Genomic DNA, 20339 nt, shown 5'->3' with positions numbered 1-20339 from the left:
CTTCCAGCTGGCACTTCTGAATTCACGCACTGTGGTTTCTGGAATTTATAGGAGATTTGGGGTCCCAGTTGTCCTGTACACGGTAAGATGACCAACAAGAAAAAACCACAACGGAAACACAATGGCTCAACTTAAGATAGCAAAAGAGCAGAGGAAATTGCAACCAGCATTATCAATGCTGAAATAAAATATTGGGCAGAATTCAGCTAAAAAGATAGACCAAGATGTGTAGCTAGGTTTTTATTTCATCTGCACTGATTTCTCTCTATCTCAAGCATTTTGTATGATGTTTTAAAGATACAAAGGTTGACCACATCATAAAATAAGACTCTGGGTAGCTTACACTGTCCAGCACTTCTGTTATGACTGTTTACTGTCTTACGAGTTGACAGTTAATTAGAGCAGACTTATAAAGAAATATATAACAAGTACCCATGCTTCAAAATACAGTTTCTAACTGTCTCATTACTTCAGGTGCAAGTCTTTAGTATAGTAATCCATAGTGCTAATAGCGCTAAGATTTGCTTATGTTTAGGAACTCAAAAGCAGATCAAGATAACAGGTCTGGGTTGGGAAAAGTTATTTCCCTGAGGTACTGTTCTGTCCGTCTCATGGATCCTGGTGACCCTAAGCTAATTATTACTTATAGTAAGAACAGTATATTTGGCTAAACATTGAAAACAGAAATTTTAAACTTTATAGAGTTTGCAGACAGTCCCTGGAGTGTTACAGGACACTAAGGATAAATGCCAAAGAGAAATTTTTTATCTCTCCTTTTTCCCCTTCTTCCACTCTGAAACAATCATCAATTACCCTTATCCACTAGCACCATCTCATCTAAGTTCATTTTCAAGATGAAGTTTCCTCGTTGGATGGTGGCTGTCCAATCCTCTTTCTGTCCATCATGGACTGCTTTAGCGCTGTCCCCAGATTGACAGCCTGAGAGCGAATCAATAATAATTATCAGACTGCAACCACAGCGAGCTGTGTAATTCTGTGATGGGATAGCACTGAACAAACAGCCCCACATCTACTGCCACAGCTTTAAATATGTGGTCCAGGGCTGTCCATTTAACTACTCTGATCAGGTGGTTACTAGTAAGCTGTTGGCCTTTTTTCCATTCCAAACATAAAACCTTTAAAAATTGCCTGCTACTCTAACACAACCATGCCACCTCCTGCCTTTTGCTATGTAAAAGCTGTTTGCCAGCAGATGTTAAATAAGCCCATGAAACAGAACAACACATAACTGAAGAGGAAGAATAGCCTAGTTTCGGATGTGAGCATGGACGCAGCACTACAATAAAAGTGATAGGCGTTTTTCACACTGTGCGAATGAGAAAGGTCTAAGGGCTTTTCCAGGTGGCAACAACATTGCTGGCTCAGCTGAGATACTGTAGTCATCTTAGTCTCATTGGATGTACATACACCCACCAGATGTTGTCCAGCTGCCCTAGCAATGAAGCAGCTGGACTGATGGCGAAACAGGCTCATCTTTTCCTGGGGAGAACATCCTAGGGATCTACAACATAAGGAAAGGCATGTGCATGTTGTGCCATATACTCTAGGAAAAAAGAAATCGAGTACATACACAGGCAAATTAGTACTGAAATTGTTTCCAAATCGGTTTTGAGTCTTAAGAGCAAAACTAATGTTCTGGAAGCACTACAAGGTATGAAACTCAGGTGTAGGGAAAGGAATAATGTGAAAAGGGCACTGGTCTAAAATGGATAATTTTGACAAGATCCAGAGGTATAATAGAAGCATAAAGTAGCACAAGATAAGGAGAAAGAATAGCTTTTATATAACCACCATGTGGAGCAGAGATTGGTAGGCTTTTAGAATGAAGCCCAGAAACTGAAGACGGATGACTTAAAAGGACACAAAAAATAAACACTAAAAGAAGCACCATCTGTTAACCAACTGTAAGAAATGTGGAATTAAGATTTGTTAGCAGATAACATGACTAATTGCCAGACACAAAGAATAGGAAATTCTAAAATTACACAAATACATAGATAAACACTAACACCATGTTGTTACTAAAATGGAATAAAAGATTCTTGACACAATACATTTACTGTGGTGTTTATAGAAATATAAAGTAAAAGAATTGCAAGCTGATTTAATACTGCATTTCTTCAGGTTCACTTCAGTATAAGTCCAGATGTTTCTTGCAGTCTCAACAACAAACCAAGTCGAGGCATCATGACTTGTCAAACCAGTATGAGGACATCTGAGGGCCAAGTGCCAAAGACCAATCTATATTATTGACCCCACAAATGTTAACACGTAGCTGGATAGAAGTGGAGATCTACTAAAACATTAGGCAGGAAACAAGACAGCTTTTAAAATATATGCACTTATGAAAGACATTGGATGTTAAATGGAGAAACTTCATCATGAAAGAAGAAATTCAGTAAATCTTAGTCAACAACTTGGCTCCTCCAGAATTCGGAGGACATGTTGAGTGTGTTTAGGATGTGGGCACTAGACGCTGGTAGAAAGAGTTAGAAGTTATCAAATGTAAGCCAACAACTGTGAGGAAAAGAGGACTTCCCAGAGAAACTTTAGAAGCAACTTAAACGTACTGTCATATGGATTGCACTGGTACAAGACAGACAAGGTAGGTTGTCTCAAGTAGATGACAGGAGAATCTGTTAAAATAGCTTTACAGACCATACTTGAAAAATATTTGAGACTCTCATCAGTGCCTATTAAAAAGTATGCTAAAGCTCCCAGTACCTTCATTCTTACAAGACCAAGGGTACAGTGACATACAGTGTAGAAACAACATTTTACTAATGGATCAAGAAAAAATATGTTGAGTAAAAAGGGGCCAGTGACAACAAACAAATCTGTACTATAAGTGTTATAGAATATATCAATATAAGTGTTATATAATATAACTATAATGATAATTATTATGAAAATGGATTATGAAGAGCTCCAGCAATTGGGGGCCAATAAATAGTTTAACACAAATAAAACAATTCAAACTGTAGTTCAAATCCTCCCTGGTTGGATTTCCAGCTTTATGCCTTGCTGAAATTCCCTGTTTCTATGACCAAGTGAAAACCTAGCTGAATTATTGCCTGGTTAGCAATCAGAAAAAAAAAAAAAAGGTTGAGAAAAAGCTTAGTGCTTCACAAGGACGCAAGGACAGTGAAAAAATGGCCTAGTCAGTCATAGAGCTGAAGGTCAGGATGTGGTCTTGAGTGTTATCTACCATTGCTAGATATTGGAAATCCTTATAAAGAGTCAGAAAGGTGTTGCATATTATGTGAGAGGTTTAACAGCAGTAAAGCTATTATTGCAGGAGCAATTTCTGAAAGCCTAACAGAAAATCTAACTCTTTAGTTCCAAACACAACACAAGCTTATCATGCTTATCGTTGAATTCCCACTGGAAGCTCCCCAAATTCTACCTTCTCTTGTGGATTTTTTTTTTTTTCAGTGATTTTTTTTTCTTTTTGCAGAGAAGTGCTTACTGCCTTCAAACATACATAGCTGCTTACTTTCTACTGGCAAGGAAGAAATTAAATGAAACAAGCCAGGGGCAGGATATTAATGCAGAGTGCATTAAAAGAAAAAAAATGATGGTATGAACAGGGTAGTGACTGATTTATAAAATCAATCACATACTTTTGGCTCAATGTCATGTTATAAAAAGAAAAATAACCCTGTTTACATGAACAGGATGATTAATCACTGTTTTCCTACTATTTAAGATAGGCAATTTTTATTTCCTTTTTCTTTCATATTATTTGTAGGCAGTAACACAGTTGTTTTATAATATAAATGTAATAATTGCATTCTGATTATAGTGAATTTAATGCGCTTCTGTAGTTAAAAGGTCTGTCAGCAGCAATTTTGAAACACACTTTCAGGCATTCTAAGTAGTCATAAAAATTCAATATTGGATGAAACTTGACTTTTATCAAGTTTAATCAAAGCAGCAAATATTACAAACTTGGACATAATGTCTGTAAATCACATTGTACAGCACTAGACTTCACGGCAAGCATTTGGAGCTGGGTTGTTCTGTAGTAGTTCTTTTCATATGCATGTAAACAAATTGGCAAATTTTCAAGTCATTAAAAATGTGACTCTCAAGGTGCAGCTGTTAATTACAAATTTGCAAAAGTTTATTACTAGTGTAAAAGACAGTTCTTTTTATTCTTTGCCAGCTCTGAAAATTGCAAGATAACACCCATTATTGATATTTCAAATCAACACTTTAAGACATTTTACATTTTGAAAGTCAATAAATCTGTACAGACTGTCATAACTAACACCTTTACTTCCATTTCCTGGGATACATACAAAAGAGAAATTAGAGAAGGAAATACAGAAAAGTACTGTGAAAAATAATGGCATTGGAAATTTTATCAAGACCATGGGGTGTCCATGCAAAAAGAGTCTGATGTCAGCGTTTTATAGGTCCTGCCATACTATTGCCACAATTAATAGCGAATAATAGGCATAATCCTCACTCTGATCTGAAAATGTATACCTATCTCACCTGCACCAGTGCGGAGATGCCCATAGTAAATATGTAAATTTTTAAATACTCAGTACAGCTCCTTTGCATAGTGACTTTTGTCAAAACCTAGAAATTATTATAAACTTCAGCCTGAAGAAGAGACAGCAGAATTGCAAAAACTTCATAAAGTCTTGAAAGGAATAATGTCTAAGGAAAACTATCAAACCCTCAAAATTAGGTACTGCAGCCTCTTCTTGGGTTTATTTCCTACTCCCATATCACAAAACTAATATTAAACACAATCGTTTCTCACTGTAAAACCTTAACACCCTCTGTGTAGCTAAATGCCAGCTTTATATTAAACTCTGAGCATTCTTTCACAGTGGGTCTTGTTCTAGGCATACTCTCTGAAATACCTTAGGAGACTGGCTCTTGCAGAGAACAGAAATCAGTCAACCAATGCATCCTAGTTTGATGGACTTCGAAACACAAAAAAAGGAAGTTAGTCCCTGAGGGTCTTATAGATACCCAGGATGAGGACAATCGCCATGAAACCCATTTTGACAAGTGACAAGAACCACTGAAGATCCTTCTATGGTTGGTCCAGATATGAGAGACAGCAGCAGAAAGATTAAAAACTGGCTGTGAAGAAGACCTAGAAACTGGACTGCAGGGAATCATGCACAGAGATGAGGGAGTCTGAGAAGTCAGCCTTTCCTTTTCTTTCCTGAAGAATTCCCAGATGACAATTAAGAAGCATATGAGAACCTCTTAGAACACGAGGAAGAACAAGACTTCAAACCTGCAGCTGCAGTGAAGACCCAGTGTGTCATCCCAGTAGATCATCTCTATTTTCTAAACCACAGAGTGGTAAGCATTAAGGACTTAGATGAAGCTCCTCGGCAAGCCTTGTACTACTGAGAAATGGAGACCAACAGGGTGAGAAAGTCTGTGGTAAGTGCAAGGATATAAGAGCATGTGGACCACAGTACTATCTGCACTACCTCTTCTTTGGTGAAATGCATGGAGGAAGTTCAGCATTTAAAGGTGGGCTGAGGAACAGGCTACATCATCTTGGTTTTATGTATGTGCTGTGAAAATGCATTTTCTAGCATTTCTTCACTCCTTAGGTTGCAAATGTTCACATTTACTTGTACAGAACTGCTCCTTCTAGAGACAATATTCTAAAAGCATTTTAAAATTATTTCTCCCAATCTGGGAGAAGACACTGACATAAATGTTATTAGTAAAAATGATTTTTTTTTTTATTTCAAAGAAGATCATGCAAGATTTAACAAAATAATCAAGTGGTATGATATTCTAATGAAGAGTATTAATTACACAGTGTCATTTTCAAAGAAATTTTTAGCAATCTATGAACTGCTGTCAATCAACAAGCACTATATAGATGTACTTGAACTTCTTGATGGGGTTTAGTTGTCAGATATTTTGAGAGAAAAGTCTTAGCTATTTCAGAATCATGCACAATTCATTCAGGTGGTAGGACAACAAAGGCTTATTTCCTCGTAATGAAGAATATAAAAACTTAATTAAATTCTTATCCGCGGTGAAAGCACTCCTTTCAAATTAGAGATCATTGACTACCAGCCTATGCTTGCATAGTTAAAATGAGAGTATATTAAAAAAAAATACCAAAATAAACACACATATACTATCAAAGTTAACTGATTAAAAGTCCATTGATTATTATATTAACAACATTTTACATGTGTTTAAAGAAGAAACATAGTCACTTATAGAAAACCTGTACATTGCCATTTAGCACACGTGAGCTTCTGTTGGTAGATCATTTATACCTTTTATTATCTATTGTTGCTTTTGAAGACTATCTTTATGATAAATCTGTAGAAAAAAAATCATTAACCTTATCACGCAGACTTCTTTTTATTCTTCGTTTTCCTTTCATTTTAAACTTTCAGAGCATACGATTTGCTTCTGTAACATCACCTCCCTCCCTGTTGCTGGTAGTGTTATTAAATTAAAATTATTCTCCTTTTCTATTAGAAACATTCTTCACTTATACTGTCACTTAGAGTTATCTTTGTATATTGCCAATGTAAGTGTTATCAAAAAGAGAAGGGGGCGATAAAAAGAAACCCCCAAGTCTAAGAAAATGATTAACATGTAATTGTGAGCAAAACACATTTTTATTTGAATACTGCAGATTGCTGGCAGTCTCAGCTCAGATGGCAGGAATGCATCTAAGGAAACACGAATATCAGTTATGACTCCCACCTGAGATAAACAAGCTTTGAGGACTTAAATGATTTTACAACAGTTTCCTTTTGATAGCATTGACCATGACTTCTGTGGTCAGCATGAAGCATTTGTCAAGGTGGTTTCAAAAGGTTTTCTTTCTCTCTCAGGCAAATCTAAAGGGGTACCAATCCTCAATTACTTCCAATGAGATTTGGAGTCATCAGTCAAATACAAGTTCTGCATTCATCAGTCCATGAACTATGAAGTTGGAAAGTCTATGCTCAAACTTGTCTATTGTTCTAATCTGGGAATCTGAAGTCTGTTATTGTCATGGAACTTCACTAAATACTTGTATTGCTTATATACTATTTTTCTTTCCTATTTCTGGGAATTATCTACTCCTGGAATAAACTTTGGGGCAAGAACAGCTTTGTCATTTCATGTGATCAAGCATCATCCTGAAGTCCAAGAGCACAAGGCGCAGCTTTCATTGCATTCTTACAGATTTCGTTTACAAATAAACGGTCGTTATGTGGCTACATCTTTGCAGTGGCATTTAACTGAGTTGTGTGTGAATAATTTCTCATGACAGCAGTACAGAATTGCTGATGGTAGGTATTTCACAATGCTACTTAGGGCTCAATAAAACTGCAAATTATCTTTTTTAAATTCAGGGAAACATCCTAGATTTAACCTAAACTTGGATCTCCTATCAAGAGGCATGCTGGAAAATCTTATTCAAAGACTGATAAAAAGCAGAAGCTGCTTAGAACTTTCAGGTTAAAGAAGCATCACAAGATCTTATGCAAACAGCACTGTCTCTCTTTCAAAACATAGTATTTTATGTATTGATTCATTTGTTGACTTGTCTGAATTATTTTATATACTCATACCAACTGACAAAGAGAAAATGCAGAGAAAAAAATAGAAGAATTTTTTTAGATAGAAAGAATTCCATTTAAGCGTAATTCCCCTGATAGCATTAATTTGGTAAAAGCCTTGGTACATGACCCAATCCTAACCTTATATTGAGCAGTCAAAGATAGCAAAAAAATTCATTGTCAATTCCAAACTGCAATTGCACTTGTTTGCCACCAACAAAGGCACCTTATATCACGTGCACAAAGTAACTAATAAGTGCCTGATAGAAGTTTTGACTTCTATTAGTCTAGCCAAGGCCAGAGCAATTTTCTGGGTTTGAATGTCCAGGGTTTACTTGGATTCCCCTGAGGATGAGCAGGAAATACCATTAGACAAAAGATGCTCTGTGCCTGAACTGCTGCTTCTGCATTCAGTGCCATTGCACTGCTCCAGCTGCTCTAGCCTAGCTACTAATAACGGTTTTGTATGCCAGCCCTGGCTCCCAATAAAGACAAGGACATTATTCTTAAACAACATATGAAAGTGTGATAATCAAGACACTGCATTCAGTCCTGGTGTATTTATACGAGGATTTTGATAGCACTACTTCTCCAGATTATATCACAGTCTTTTGTTCAGGTGCCACAGTAATACTTGAAGGAGTGTAATTTGCAAACAGGCAGATGAGGACTAACTGTTAACACCTGTGTTGCCACATTTTTAATGTATTCAGGATTCAGTGAAATTATAACCACACTAACACAGAATGAGTGACAATTCTAGAAACCTTAGGCTGACCAGTGAATGCACAAACCACCCACCTGATTCAAAGTCTGTGTAACAAGCACTGACTTCAATGGGATTTGAATCAGACTTTCCAGGTTTACTTTGTTAACTATGAATTGCCCACACTACACTGGTATTGAAAAGTACAGTCACTTTCAGCCAACCCTCTTTCTCCCATACCTTGCAGGGTTTATGGTGTATTGTAGGTTATTACTTGTTTTTATTAAATCCATTTTGAAGCCCAGGAGCTAAATCCTAAAGTCCTTGCCTAGTCCTTCCCTTCTTCCCCCAGACAAACATCCCCACTGCCTGCAATGGGAGCCTGAAATCAGCGGAAGTAGAAATGATCCGAACAGCTTAAATTTAACATCAGCTTTTTGTTAACTGATTTATCATGCAGTACATTTATTCACTGGATGAACATACTTTACAGTAGTGTTACCCTGTACGAGCATTAACAAGGAGGGAAAGGATTATATACAGAACTTTTTTACTTGTTCTGTAAATTTGATCGTGAAGTGTTTCCACCAGAGGAGATTTTATTGAAGCTATTACTTATCTGGTGATTCAGTCAGTGCAAACCTATAAGATCTGCAAAGTTTACAAGGTGCTAAACAAAACCCAAACCAACCAGATTAACTGGGATAGCATTATCGCATATAATAAAACCCTAAAATCTATCTACAAAGTATGAGTCCTGAACATTTAGGATCGAAGACAATGTTTTATATTTAGAGGGTCAGATAAAATAAGATTTTTGCCTTTCCTTCCTGGAATCAAATTTGAATAGGAATTGTTTATTAAGGTTTGAAATCCTGAATTAAACAGTAATTCCTCTAAACGTACTGGAAATAATTATTATTAGATAATTAACACATGCAGTCCTCCACTAAGAACAGGGTTCCAGTTGTAGGGAATGCTGGAGAAGCAGCTGTTGTCTATCCTGTGCAGGCACTGTTGGAACTAAATGAGCTAGACCACCACATTTTCCACATCTATTACTTTAAAATTATTTCTATTACTGAACTCCTTGCCATTCTGTAGTATGGTAAACCCATCTCTTCCTCATCTGCCATAGCCTTGTGTCTACTTCATCAGTAGCTCCCTGCATCTGAGTATGTGAAATGCCTGAGGACTTATTTTAAAGAGCGGTATCTGCGCGTAAAATACAATAGATAGCTCTGCATTTTCTCATCACTGGAGTGGTGCAAAGAAATTCTGTAACTTATCCCACGGCACACAGAAAGTCTCTGTCAGTTCAAAGGGCTGCACAGGGTTCTCCCAAGCCTTTTTGTCATAAGGACACCATTCTCCTTACACGGGACTGAGCAAAGTGAGGGACTCGTGCTGCCTTTTTTACATGATCTCTTCCACCCACATCGTGCAGGAGGCTACGCTGATGGTCCCAGAGCTGCTCTATGCTACCATGTGTAGTGTAATGAGATGGGCTACTATTCTAAATTGACGATTTCCCTTGCAAAGAGGGGGGGTAATGACACTGAAGGAGGCTGTTTTCCATTTGATAAGGTGTTTTCTCTTATGTTGAACATAGCGAGTGTTTAACAAGGGACAAAACTAGGATAAGGAAATTGGAACAAGTCTCCTTTGGCTGAAATAACACTCAGCTGGAACATTCACAAAAATATCCACTCAACTGAAACAAAACCCCCAACATTTTCCACACTTTAAAAAAAAGCATTTTTAGATATCCTTGAGCCTAAAAAAATCTGTTCATATTACTTCTTATACATTTGCTCCTGGGTACAAGGGAAAGGTAGGGCTCTTCATGTTTACAGTCCTTGCCAAATGGAAGGGGAATGAGGGACGTTATTGCATAAAACTTCCCCCCGAACCTGCTGCAGTTACATCAAAGCTGTAAAAAAAGAATGGACACACATTGACTCACAATTACCTACACGTTTTTGATGAATGCCAACACCTTCAGGGAAAATCAGAACATTTTAATAGACAAAATCCTTTCAGTCCAGTGTAGTTGCTTTAGAAGTTCATCACTTGCATGTCTATCACAATGTTGGAAAACTTTTTAAAGAAGCAATGATAAGTGAAACTGTGAATAAAATTGGTTAAAATTGAACCTCGTCAATCAGCTGACAGAACAGAAACATGCCAGTTAATTTCCAGAAGCCTTTAGGCATGTATTTATTACTTGATTTCTAATCAAAATTATATACAGAACAGGAAAAAGTGCAATTACTGGTCTGTTGTAATACAAAACAAGTCCAAAAAGCTATGGATAGTTGCAGCTGCACATTTATAAACTAATATACTTACATGCTGCCAAGACTAATACAGTTTATTTGATTTCTGGCTGCAAAACCCCAATGATATATGTTAACCTGGATATCTGATTTTCAGCAAGGATACCTAAGTACTATTTAACATTGACAGTTATAGATAGCTTAGCATTTAACTGGAGTCTCCCTTGACCTCAATTACCACATTAAAATATTGTTAACAAATTTAGAGTCAAATTGGCATTTATTATACAAGATTAGGTTCACTCTGAGTAATTTACATATTGTCACCAGGACTGCCAACTGCTTACATCTTCATGTAGTTTGGGGAAAGCAGCCAATGTTAATACTAGCAGGGTAGATGCAATGACAAATAATAAAGTTTTATGCCCACAGCAAATTGGAATTTCCCTTTCACAGCAATGGACAAGTACACACTGTCTACATCCTTTATACCACAATTTAAAGAGTTCATATGTACCTAGAGGAAAATTTCCATAATTTTTGACCCATAGTTTGAAGTGGTCTATGTAACACTGTACGCCTGATGCTTTTGTGGCAGTGATTGTTTTGTTAGGTATTTCAGTATTAGTGTTTCATCAAGATCAGTATAGCAGATAACATAATCCTCAGTCTGTTTTCCATATTTTTGCATGCTTATGTGCCCACAGTGACGTATGAAAGATGAGAATGAAAGTGTGTGCATGTTTACACACGTATGAAATACACGACAGTAAAATACATATGCATATGTTTCACTTGTGCCTCTTAGATTAACAGGTTTTCCAATATTTTAGAATTGATGATTGTCTCCTGTTTCAACCTGGTTTTGTGCCCCTTTTAGTCATAAGGGAATAAGTCACACAGCATTAGTAATCTAACTTTGATCAGCCTTTGTAGTCCCATGAGAAAAAGTCATGAAGGCTCTGGTCAGTTTACAGTCAATCCCTAATCAGACAAAATGCCTAATGATTTCAGTAATGATTTTATAAGGACTCTGGGATTTGTCCTACTATTATTAAGCGATGCAGAAGAGGGATCATAAAGTACTTCCAGTTTGCCCTCAATCTAAAAGGGTATTTAGTGCATTAGGGTAGGTCTCGCAAGAAATGCTTTTTTAAAGGCAGATTCTGTAGTGGAGGAGATTTCCAAGGTATGTAATCCCTTTAGCAGAAACATCAATTTATCTCAGCATGCTGTAAAAACCATGATAGCAAACAAAACTACAAATGCAGAGATCAGTTTCTGCCTGATATTCAATCATAAGTGCTTTCTGAGACTTGCAGACACTGACTTTCTGTGCAATTCTTTGGTTGCTTCTAAAAAAAATTCTTAGCTTAATTTCATTGTAAATCTTTGGAATTGCATGCAACTATCTGGCTAGTCCACTCAAATTGCTTACTTTAATGGTTGCATATCTGCAATGCTTTCATTCTAGCTTGCCCAACTCTGTAGATCTACCATTTCTTCCTCTTGCCTGTATGTTCTTTTTTTTTTTTTTCTTTCTTTTTTTTTTTTCTTTTTTTTTTTTAAGAGGGGGAAAAAACAGCTTTAGGATAAACTAAAGGGAGAAACTGTATGGAAGTTCACAGAGGTCCTCAAAGTACTTTATCTGCCTGAAGACATTTTCTACATGAATCAGTCAGAATCTGATGATCTTTCTGAAGAATACTTATCACAGAATTCCCTAAAGACCTTTCTACTTGCGAAAAACATGACACTCCTTTTACTCCTGAACACTGACTAAAAGAGACATTTCAACTCCAAGTGAGGTTCTGACCCTAAAAGAGACTCTGTAAACTTAAGCAGAATTGTTGGGTTTAAGAACTGGAGTCGTGTAGGAGTTTTGCTAGAAAACACACACATTGGTCAAATCCAAAATACTTCTTGCACATAGAGATAGGTCAAAATAACTGTTCGGGTTTTTTTAAATAACAAAACCACATACATTTTTAAATAGTTATTCCTATATTAGATATTTAAAATTGGCAAGTTTACACAAAACAGATCATGAGTGAGATTAGAAATCTGCTCAATATACCTTAAAGTCAGGTTCACCTGGACTACTAGTGCATTGTCAAGCCTATTACTAGCCTCAAAGGGAGACAGCAAATGGAACTTGGCAGAAAAATTGCTTTCTATGAGCTGAAATACCAATTACGGCACATTGTGAGGATGTGCCTTATTAGCTTATTGGATGGATCCCCAACAGAAAGCTCAAGATCTCCTTGATGTTTTCAACAGCTGCCATCTTCTCTAGTGAGCTGAGAACTGACTGAGTGCCAGGTTCACAAGCTGCAGGTTTGTCTTCCTACAGCCCCATGATTTGGATTCTGTACAAGTGGGATCCCTTCAGTTTGTCACACCGCTCAAGGAAATCCAGTTTACAGCACAGTTTTCCAGTGGATTAGTATTCAGCTGCTTTATTCTGGGCCCTCTGCTTCAACTATGCATTTTTCACAGATTCTTGATCTTCCTAGACCTCAGGAAAGCAGGTGTCCTTATATGCATCTTGAATTTTTCAAGAACTTAATGTGCTTGCTGAAAATCCTTACAATACAGAAGTGCCAAGTCACAACAACAATGGCTGCTGTAGCATTACAGTAAGATTTATTGCTTGCCATTTGTAATGTGAATGTGTGCCTCCAGAGACTCTCTGAGGAACCAGGCAGTTCTTATACAATTACAGTGCCATCCTATACACCTCAGAGTCAACCCTCCTGTAGATCAGCACCTTTTACTATAAAATGCCAGTAACCTAATAACAGTACATTAGACAGTTTGTGAACCTCCTCTCACTCTTCAAATACATCTTGCAAAAAGAAAGAGAGTCCTAAAACATGCCCTATAACTTGACCATTTCAAGCCAGAGCTTGATGTCATTCCAGAGCCCAAGAGCTCTCACAGAGAAAGCTATTGCAGCAATCTATGAACTGAAAGGAAGACAGCTGATTTTTCTTACCTTTCTATTTAAAAGACTTCTGCGTGCATCACAGAAGCTTTTCAATTTTATTATAAAACCTCATTACTTCTTTTTATTGCAGACTTAGTGGAGCCTTCTTGTAGAAATTAATCATATGATTAACTGTGAGATGGTCTTTTAATACTGTATAGACCATATATTGTTAAATGTCCTTCTTGACCCTTTATTTGCAACTTGGGTATTCTCATAGGACAGAAAATAAGAGACAAATCAATGCAATAAGATATTTCATCCAGGGCTTCCTGCTCTACCATAAACTCACATTATTTTAAATGTTATTATTAAGGAAGGTATGGGATCAAATTCACAACTGTCAGAAACCATTAAAGTCAGTGGAGCTTTACCTGCTTATTGTAACAAGGAATCTGGCCAACATCATACATTTTATTCTTGATTACATTAATTCAATGCCTTAAACAGTGGAAGTTTTGCAATACAATGGCAAGAGACAAAAGAATCTCCAAATTAAAGACACTATCCAAGAAAAGATGTACAACCTTTACAGGCAATGATCCTTCGCATAAGGCTGCAGATAACGGTTATCAAGAGCAGAGATATTCAGAAGAGACGAAATGGGGAAAAAAACACCATAAGCTCTATTATCTCAAAGACTTGGGGAGACACGTAATGGATCTGGAACTCCCATATCTACGTGTAAGTCGACAGCTGCACAGAAACACCTCCTTTCATTGGTCCTGCCCTTTAACTGGCAGAGCTGCAGTTGCCATTTTTTGCAGGAAATCCAATCTGCACATTTAAAATGGAACAACAAGTGCTTCCGTCTGATTGAGGTTTTTAGAATGCACCCACCACTTTTTTTCTATCTCTTGGAGGAGTTGCACTGAATGCGCATATCCCCATCCCACATTGCAGCAGCTGTCCCAGCACTCTCTTTCTCTCTCAGTCCTGATCATTGTCACAAAAGTTGGAGCATTCACCAGCCAATGAAATAACAGTCAAGATGTCTACAACACCTAAGAGCTTTTTTTTACAGCTTGAAGTCACTGCACATGAACTGTGCTGCAGAGGTTCTACAGACTCTTTGGGAAAGAGATTGCCTTTTTGTTACGTATTTACACTGCATCCTGGGTCACAGGCAGTGATGCTGCAGCCCTGCCACTGCAGCATCTTTTCTGTGCTCAAGGTAGTCAGCTCTCACCTGAGCACCTGGGCACGTGACAGCTGAAATTCCCTTTGAATTGGAGTAATGTTGTCACCCAAGGTGAAACCAGCTCCACTAATCACCACAGCCTCTGAGGTTACCGGTTACCTTTTGCCATTTCAGAGGTTGTACAAGAATTTACTTGTAGCTCTGTCTAATGGCCAAAGCATCCCTCTCAACGCAAGAAATGAAAGAGTTCTGAGAGCTACTAAATACCTTTCAGATTTCTCCAATGTGTATGGAAGAGTCAGCAACATTAATTCTTTACTTTACAACCAAGTAGAATACAGATTGGTGAATTAAAATACTGCCTGCTAATCTTCTACCACTTGTACATTTTCATAGGACTGCAGGGTTAGGCAGGGCTGAAATGGAGAATTCATAGTGGGCTGGGTACTGCAGCAAGAGCTGAGACACCCCCAGAGGGGCTCAGCACCTGGCAGGAACAACAACAATGTTCATCATGTGGATAATGGGAAAAATATTTCAGTCTCAGGAGTGGGATTCTCTTCTCACCACAAGTATAAATCAGGAATAACTCTTCTGAAATCAAGAGAGGGGGATCACAGAAAGAGGAAAATCAGACTTTGATGTATCTAAATATAAACCCAGCATGTACTACATTTACCTAAACCTAGCTACCATTACATTTTTCCCCGCTGGAGGTTGTATCCAAATCTGCCGCTTACCCTAATGTGTATTGTACAGAGATGTCAAAGCTGACGCAAGTGGATATGCATAGTTCTGGCAATCTACTCTAGTTTATTTTGGTGCATTGCAAGACAGTCCAATATTATCCACTTCAGTATAAACTTGTCTTTTCAGCTATTTCTACAGAGAATAAAGTGTGTGCCCTCTACTGCTGTTCTACTCAAATCCATCTATCATTTTATTGACTTGCTGGGAAAAATGTCCCCTGTTTTCTAGCTCACAGATTGGCGTTCTTCATGACCACAGAGTGGAGACATTTCTGAAGGTTTTTGAAAAGCTGTAGATGCTTTCCCTTTGTGTAAGTGTGTGATGCAAAAAAAAAAAAAAAAAAAAAAAAAGACAAATAAGTGTCCTTACAGGAATTGTGTCCTACAGAAAATAGTGACTAGGTTAACAAATCTTGAGTTCAACAATGATGAAGTGCTTACTGTAGATTAAAAAAAATACATAGTAGGAATCCAACACTGATGGAGACCCCAGCACATGAGATAAGCAGCATAGGATTTGCCAGTCCTTTATTCTAGAGCAGCCAAGCCTGGGTTGTCCCTGGCACAAAGCAGCATGTGAAAAGCTGCCCCACTCTGCATTTGCCTGGTTTGTCCATGGTGATAGATCCCTGAAGATCAGGTTCACCCTAGCTCTTTCCTGGCTGCTCCCCTCCATCTCACATCAGCCCAGACCTGCCTGGGAGAGGCTTTACGGCCAGGGACTCTCCAGGACAGTGCAGGACTTTCTTCTCGTAGAGGAAGACCCTCCTCCATGGGTGGGAGGCAAAAGGTAGCAATCCCGTAACTCATACTGTGGCAAGCAGTCCACACTGCACTTGCAGCTCATGAAGCTCTGCCATGCAGAAGTAGTGAGTGATCAGGCGGAGTTTGTGGCTTCAGATTTAGAGACTGTATTAACCCCAACCATCTCCTTTATTAGTGCAGTATAAGGAATATCAGTTGAATATAGAAGATAAAAGACCACTTTAATATGGGCCAGTTCATTGGCCAAAGCTGACATGATGTTGCACTTGGTTAGTGATATAGACTTTCTTTAGATGTGCTCTTGCTACCCACAATGCATTCAGATGCTTCTTCCCTCTTACAAATTCTGCACTACAAATGATTTCATGAAGCAAAACCATCCCTTAGCTACTGAAGTGTTTTCAGGTTACAAATGCCATTTATTCTCTTAGTGTCTTCCAAGTTTGGTGATATATGTTAAGTTTCTTTCCTATAAGCCAGTTGGTCTTCAGCTGCTTTGTTTGATAGATGGATAGAAAACACATGACAGAAAAAGCAGAATACAATTCTTCCACGGTATCAGCATTAAACCCACACCTGTGCTTTACCAGTCACGAAATCCCCAGCCCAAAATGATACTTTAGCATTTTTCATAAGATGATGGTGAAGAGAAACAGGGTATTAGTCTGCATAAGCTACACTATCTGTCACAATTTTTTTGTGTTACCATGGTCACACCATTTCATTTTTCCATCCACTTTTCCAGACAGCAAATGAGGAAAAATAGCATACTGATATGTACAAGAGCTGGATATTCATGTTTGTAGAATATTTAGATATTATTGGAATGGGATCATTTTATTCCTAAGATTGATGAATAATACAATAATCAAGAAAACGCTAGATATTCAGATTATCTATACTGATTTTGTTCCTCAGATGAATGCAAGTATCCTTATGAAGTCCTGAAAGTCCAGCTTCTCACATGGCATAAAAATGCTGCTCGTCTCTTTAAAGCACTGATCTTGCTTTAAGCAGCAGTCCTTAAATTTTAAAGAATTTTTGTACCCTTTGTTTGATCTGCTTCCATTTTCAGTCCCAGTACCTGTCTTTGTGCTTTTTTTCTAGCAATGTCTCTCACTTCTGACAGAGAGCAGGTAGCATATGACTGGGTAAGGAATTTTTTTTTCCACCCAGAAGTTTCTTGTACAGGGGGAAAACCCAAGCTATCCTCTTATTACCAACAGAGTGAGAAACCTCAGTTCTGGGTTATGCCCCTATTGCTGTCTTTGCTATGTGTGTAGTTGAAAAGTACAATTTGGAACTCAGAAATCTTTGATAATTGGTCTTTGTACAAATTCACTCCAAGTGAAAGACTCAATTCCATGTGATATCATACTGACTGGAAATCAATTTTTACCAGCCAAAAAAATGGTTTTGGGCATCTCTCAAACTCATTCTTAAAGACCTGGATCACAACCATGTTACAGGACAAGAGCATTCACTGTTATATACATAAAGACTCAGACCTTAGAACGTCAGAAAAAAAATCAAAAGTCAAAAGACCATCTCATCCCATCACCTTCTTTTTGTCTTATTTCAAAAGAGCATTTATACCCACCCACCCCCCCCCCCCCTCAGTTGGGTTGGGCTTTCCAGGAACCTCTGGAAAGCTACAGAGGTATTTCTTCACCCTCACCTAAATCACAGTATCACAGTATGCTAGGGATTGGATGGGACCTCAAAAGATCATCTAGTCCAATCCCCCTGTCGGAGCAGGAACACCTAGATGAGGTTGCACAGGAAGGCGTCCAGGCGAGTTTTGAATGTCTCCAGAGAAGGAGACTCCACAACCTCCCTGGGCAGCCTGTTCCAGTGCTCTGTCACCCTCACTGAGAAGAAGTTTCTTCTCAAATTTAAGTGGAACCTCTTGTGTTCCAGCTTGAATCCATTACCCCTTGTCCTATCACTGGTCGCTACTGAGAAGAGCCTGGCTCCATCCTCATGACATTCCCCCTTTATATATTTATAAACGCTAATAAGATCACCCCTCAGTCTCCTCTTCTCCAAACTAAAGAGACCCAGCTCCCTCAGTCTTTCCTCATAAGGGAGATGCTCCACTCCCTTAATCATCTTAGTTGCCCTACGCTGGACTCTCTCCAGCAGCTCTCTGTCCTTCTTGAACTGAATGTCAGTTTAAAAGTCTCATTGTGATGCCAGCCAAGCCCTTCATAAAATGAGGTCAGGCCTGTGCTAGGCTACTGCCCTATGTTCTGGCCCAAGATACCTTGCAGCCCCCCATTCTCCTGCCTGTTCCCTGGCTGGGCACAGCACCAAGCACGGGGTCTTGGATCAGCAGTCATCCACCTTATGATAATGCAGTTAATAGTGGTCTAAATTAGCCTCAGATATGCCATTGATTTGGTGATGCTGTATGATCTGTGTGGAACTAGAGCATATATCTATCTCCAGATGACTTTGGTATTTTTTTGCCCATACCAGTGTTCCTCACTGCTTCAAATCTTTTTTTTCCTCTAACTTACAGAATACAGGTTAGGTCAATCTTTCTCTAGAAGTCATACTTTCAAAACCCGAAATCATGCATTTGTTTGCCTTCCACTGCACTTTTACAAGCTCAGTCAGCAATGTCCTTCCTATAATACATTGCAGAATTGCAGATATTCCAAATGGAGTCTGACTAGTGATTTTCAAAGCGGCAGAGTAACTGTAGTAGTAGTAACACACGTTTGCATTTGTACTTCTGCCAATGTTTTCTGTTCAAGACCATATTTGAATCTTACGTTGCCAAGAGCAAGATAGGAACCAATGCATCTCTAAAGGCAAAAGCAAATGGCCTAAGCCATAATGGTTCCTTCCCATCTGAAGGTGGCAAAACCCCTTTCAGAGTAATTCACATGTCTAATGCCCTACAAGCAAGCTTAATACACAGCAGTGATTTTAGGTGTTGTAAGAAGCATCAATATTAAATCAGTAACATTCATACCCAGTTAATCAAATGAATCCAGAGCCAAAACCTCAGAGCGACTCTGAGGGCTTTCACCTTCTTTGATTTCTTATTCTTTGGATGAGATGCACGCTAGAATCTCTTCAGTAAAAATCCCTTGGAGAACTTTGCAACAACCTTTTGGTGCGGTAGCCTGGCTCAAATCCATCTCCTACAATTACATTTCACTATTGATAGCATCTCCTTCACAGTCTTACCCTACCGTCCTGAAATATAGTCTAATGTACAGTACCTAGGAACTGCTGCATTATACCTTGGAGGGAGCATAATTTTTACACTGAGGATATTGATTCCAGTTCAAACTTTGTTTACAGGTCTTATGACACTTTAGGACAAAAGATACCACACAGAATCACTGCTAATGATCATCATCTCTCCCTCAAGATTATATCTGTTGACGGGTTACTGTTTGGATCTGCCAGATTACTTATTCCCCATAACTCTCAAACTTGATATAACTAGGGGTTCTTCACAGCCTGTGTATGTTTACCTGTTGAGATGGCATGATGCCTGTCTGCTCACAAGTTGGTCAGACACTTCCCCTAAGACTAAGTTTCCAGGGAATATGAGAGCTCAGACAGGAGGCCTAGATAACATTTAAGTGCCATCACTTTTACAGGAAATCCTTTCCACTGTGACAGCTCTGCCACACTGGTGTCACATCCCTCTTTACACTTCATCACGCCTGTTCACACTTTGGTGCATTGATGAATCAATTAAAGCATTTACTTAGCTTTTCCTCTCTCTCTTTTGCATCAATGTGGGACAGTTGGCTCACAGCACAACAAACTTTCACATCCAGATTTTCAAACTTTTCCTGGAAGCTAATGGGAATACATGTTCCACATGTAAATCAACTAGTATAGCAGGATAATAGTGGAATATTTCTCTGGGTCTATAAATTTTGCAGGAAAACAAAATAACGTGGTGGCTCTGATCTCCCAGAACTGGTAGACTGAAAAGGAAGATCTGGTTTCCTTTTTATTAGTATAGGGCTTGCAACAACTACTTCTATCAAAGATACTATGTTTGGATTGCGTGCTAAAAATACTATATTCTTGGGGTCTGGCCAAAATTTGGAAACCTTAATACACATTACACTCTGAATCTAATGTGGGTT

Source organism: Vanellus vanellus (assembly GCF_965231255.1).
Source record: "Vanellus vanellus genome assembly, chromosome: 11".
Lineage (NCBI taxonomy): Eukaryota > Metazoa > Chordata > Aves > Charadriiformes > Charadriidae > Vanellus > Vanellus vanellus.
Note: the sequence above shows the minus strand (reverse complement) of the source record.